Source organism: Ailuropoda melanoleuca, chromosome X, assembly GCF_002007445.2.
Source record: "Ailuropoda melanoleuca isolate Jingjing chromosome X, ASM200744v2, whole genome shotgun sequence".
Taxonomy (NCBI): Eukaryota; Metazoa; Chordata; class Mammalia; order Carnivora; family Ursidae; genus Ailuropoda; species Ailuropoda melanoleuca.
In genome coordinates, this window is record NC_048238.1 from 80,799,873 (window position 1) to 80,804,531 (window position 4,659).

Genomic DNA, 4,659 nt, shown 5'->3' on the forward strand with positions numbered 1-4,659 from the left:
TAACCGACTGAGCCACCCAGGCGTGCCTCAGTTTCTATTCTTGAAAAAAACCTCACAGAACCGTCAGTGGCTAAGTTCAAGAGAGCGTACTAGTGGTTCAATAACACACGATGGACTCTATTATTTTCTGTGAAGCACCTGCTGCTGAATGCGGTGAATGACCATAGACTGTAAACAGCCTCTGTTTTCACACGTTTTGTGAAGTTGTTCATCTAGGCCTTTTTCTGTTCCACACAGATTTTCACCGTCAGTTGTAACACATCTTCGCACATTTCTACTTCAAGTTGTACTGAATGAGAGTGTTCTCAACGTTGAAAACACTCTCTCCCGTAGCTGTTCCGCTCAGACCATCCATAAAGGCTAATTCTTCAATCACTTCGAACTTAGCATTGCCTCCTCAAATAAACAACTAAGCAGCATTGATAACATCTGTCAACTCATCCAGACCCAAGCAAAAGCGCTCACAATCATTTGCTTGTTTTTAATTGACTACTGATGTTGCTCTCACGACCCTCAACTCTTCAAACAACTGTTCTCACCAAAAGGCTAATAGCTTGAAACAAATTTATTTTCTCTGGACACATTTCTTTAACGGCTGCAATCAAACATGGTTTAATTAACCCACCATCAGTAAATGGTTTTCTTTGCTTGGCTAAGAAATGAGCCACTTGGAAACTTCCTTTGGTGACAGGCTCATTTTTATTGTTTAGTTTTGTGAAGAAATTCTGCTGTGATGAGATATTCCATTTTAAATGTTCCAATGTTTCTGACCATTCCTTTCCTGTGGGTTGGGAATATTGTGATGAGTGCTTAGTCTGGTAATGCTGACATATGTGGTATTCTTTTAACACAGCTATTGTGTCAGTGCATGTTAGACAGAATATTTTGCTGCTATGGACTGTATCATGTTGCTCCCGAATTCCTATGTTGATGCTCTAACCCCTAATGTGGTCGTGTTTGGACATAGGGCTTTTAGGAGGCACTTAAGGTTAAATAAGGTCATAAAGGTGAGGTCCTAATTCTATAGGATTCTTTTTTTTTTAGATTTTATTATTTTTTTTAAAGATTTTATTTATTTATTCGACAGAGATAGAGACAGCCAGCGAGAGAGGGAACACAAGCAGGGGGAGTGGGAGAGGAAGAAGCAGGCTCATAGTGGAGGAGCCTGATGTGGGGCTCGATCCCAGAACGCTGGGATCACGCCCTGAGCCGAAGGCAGACGCTTAACGACTGTGCCACCCAGGCGCCCCTAATTCTATAGGATTCTAAAATGGCCTTATAAGGAGAGTGATAGCTCTCTCTCTCCCCACATGTACACACAGAGGAAAGGCCTTCTACAACTCAAGTAGAGAGCTCACACCAGAGACGGGCCCTGCCCCTACCTTGATCTTGGACTTTCCAGCCTTCAGAACTGTGAGAAATTAATTTCTGTTGTTTAAGCCACACAGCCTATGGTGTTTTGTTATGGCAGCTCGAGCTAATACACTGTCTAATTGGATAACTAAGTAATCCCCACTCTGGTGTGCCTTAAAAGTACGACAATCAAAATCCACTTTACTTATCTTGTTTTGACTAATGGGTATGCACTGGTAATTAAAGAAAGAGGTGCAGTATGGAGATACACACGACACTTTAAATGCTGTAGAGTTATAAATGTGTTGCTGTGATTTATAGCACACTAAGCAGTAGTACGAAGAGATGAGAGAACCACATTTGGTCTCTGTTGCAACTACTCAGCTCTGCAGTTACAACTCAAAAGCAACCATAGATGCTGTATAAATGAATGTATTTGGGTGAATTCTAATAAAGCTTTATTTATGGGCATTGAAATTTGAATCCATATGTTTTTCACATGTCAGGAAATATTTTTCTTGTTTTTATTTTTTCCCCATTTAAAAATATTAAAAATGTTACTAGAAGAAAACATAGGGGGAAAGCTACATGACGTTGGAGTTGACAATGATTTTTTGGCTATGACACCAAAAGCTCAGGCAAGAAAGGAAAAAATGGACAAATGGGACTACATCAAACTAAAAAAATTCTGTCCATCAAAGGGCACAATCAACAGAGTGAAAAGGCAGCCTATGAAATGGGAGAAAACATTTCTAAATCACTATATCTGATAAGGGGTTAATATCCAGAATAGGTAAAGAACTCTAACAACAAAACAACAGCAAAAACAAAATAACCTGATTTAAAAAATGGTCAAAGCTCTTGAGCAGACATTTCTTCAAAGATGATGTACAAATGACCAACAAGCATATAGAAAGATGCATAACATCACTAACCATTAGATAAATGCAAATCAAAGCCACAGTGAGATGTCATCTCCTACCTCTCCGGATACTATCAAAAAAGAAAAACTAGAAAATGACAAAGGTTGACAAGAATGTGGAGAAACTGGAGCCCTTATGCACGGTTGATGAGACGCTTAAATAGTGCAACCACTCTGGAAAACAGTACGTGGTTCCTCCAAAATTTCAAAATAGAACAACCATATGACCCAGCAATCCCTCTTTGGGATATATCCCTGAAAGAATGGAAAGCAGAGTCTTGAAGAGACAGCAGCACAGCCATGTTCATAGCATTATTCATAATAGCCAAGTGGTGGGAACAACTTAAACGTCCATGGGTGGATGAAAGGATAATTAACATGTGGTATACACCTACAATGGAATTTTTTTTTACTGTATAATTATTTTGAGTGTCCAGCATTTATAATATGAGGACCAGTGCTTTCTCCCCATCTCAAGTTTATACTTCTTTTGTCTAATTTGGTTTCTGGGAAGACTTCATTCAGGTGCTCAATGGTCATGTGATCATTATGGAATTATGTTCTTCATCTTCTCCAGCTCTTTTTCACATTCCTCAATCCTGGCCTTTGAGAGGGACAAAAACTCAGCACAACTTTCACATCTTTTTCTTCGGCATCCACCCAAACAGTATAATTTATCCTGTGGCACAGGAAACTTCAGGGCATTGAACTTCTTCTCAAAGTGCTCTACCAAGCCAGCCTTTGCCACATTGGCCTTGTAGTAAGCCCAGTCTTCAAGTAAGCCCAGTAGCAGGTGGATTCTCGGGGAGAGTAGCCAACATGGAGGTGAGGGGTTCATTCTAGGATTTCAGGGAGCTAGCAATGGCCTTCTGGTTTTGGGCCTTATGATCTCCCCAAAAGCTTCCCAGTCAATAGCTTTTAGAGCGAGTTTTCACCCAGCCATCTTGAGATCTTCACTGACCCTGGCGGCCCACAGTCCCCGCTAATGGAATATAATTCAGCCTTTGAAAGGAAGGGAATCTTGTCACATGCTACAACATGGATGAACCTTGAAGACATTATGCTAATTGAAATCAGTGAGTCACAAAAAGACAGTTTATGAGTCCTTCTCTATCAGGTATGTAAAATAGTCAATTCGTACAAATAGAAAGTAGAATGTTGGTTACCAGGAGCTGAGGGAAAGGGGAAATGGAGAGTTGTTGTTTAATGGGTATAGAGTTTAGTTTTTCAAGATGAAAAAGTTCTGGAGATCTGTAGCACAACAGTGTAAATATACTTAGTACTACTGAGCTGTACACTTAAAAATGGTTAGGATGGTAAATTTTATGTCCTGTGTTTTTACCACAAAAAAGAAAACATTTTTAGATCATGTGCCATACAAAAACAGACAGCAGGCCAGACTTGGCCCACGAGTTGTTGTTTGTCAACTCTTCCTCTTTGGCCCAGCCTCAGGAAAATTCTCCCAGGTTCCATGCCTGAGGGAGCTCTAAACTGGAAGAATCACACAGCTTTGGAGAACGTAATAGAACACCTGTAACACCAGTGGGCAAAAGACCCCTTTCTTCTTTGAAGACCTGACAGTGGATACAGCAGTGGAAAGACTAGGAGAGCTGGAATGGGAGCCATGAAGAGGAGACTGGATAGTGTAGGAGGAGGATGCGTGAGTGGTGAGGAATCTGAGAGCCTGCTTAGGGGAAGAAGAAGGTGTGTGGACGTTGACAGTCTATCGCTCACCTTACCCCCAGGATGGTGTAGTTTACTTGAGCAAGAGTTCAGCCATTCACTCACTGTGTCAACCTAGGCAAGTCAGTGCCCCTTGCCTTCCCTTTGAAAGGGGGAGGTTGGACAACATCCCTTGCACCCCTCCCAGCCTTAGAAACCATGAGACTCTATCTGACCAAGCCAATACGGTGCCAATGTCTTTATCCCTTCATTTGAACAGCTTTAAAGACAGGAGGCTCTCTGTGTCTCCTATGGACTTGACATTTTTTTTTTGTTTGTTTACTCTAGTTAAGTAGGGCTAAAAAACTAATTACAGCCTATGGAGTCCTGACTAACTCCATTTCCACAGCTGGGCCTTCTCTTGATACCTCAAGCTCCCCTTCCCCTGGGAACCCGAGGAAATTGTGCAGACAAGGAGGGGAATTGGGAGCTGTTGTTAATGCATCTGTCAGTCCCACAGCAGCGATCTCCCCCCGTTAAAAATCTCTGATGTCTCTTCCAGTTCTTTAACGAGAATGGTTGGGGAATGGGTCTTGTTTATAGGAAGAATGTAAGTCTCAGTGTTCGCTCTGAAAAATTGCCCTTCTGTGTGACAGCCTTGTCAAAAACAATGAGAGCCACATTGCTTTAGCTTTTTAAAGACTTCCTCTCCTCCCTCCTCT

General features: G+C 41.5%; 1 pseudogene; it reads right to left on the reverse strand.

Annotated features, from left to right (window-relative positions):
• Nucleotides 1–212: 212 nt before the first annotated feature.
• Nucleotides 213–3,218, reverse strand: LOC100474416 (annotated as a pseudogene).
• Between the last annotated feature and the right edge of the window lie 1,441 nt (nt 3,219–4,659).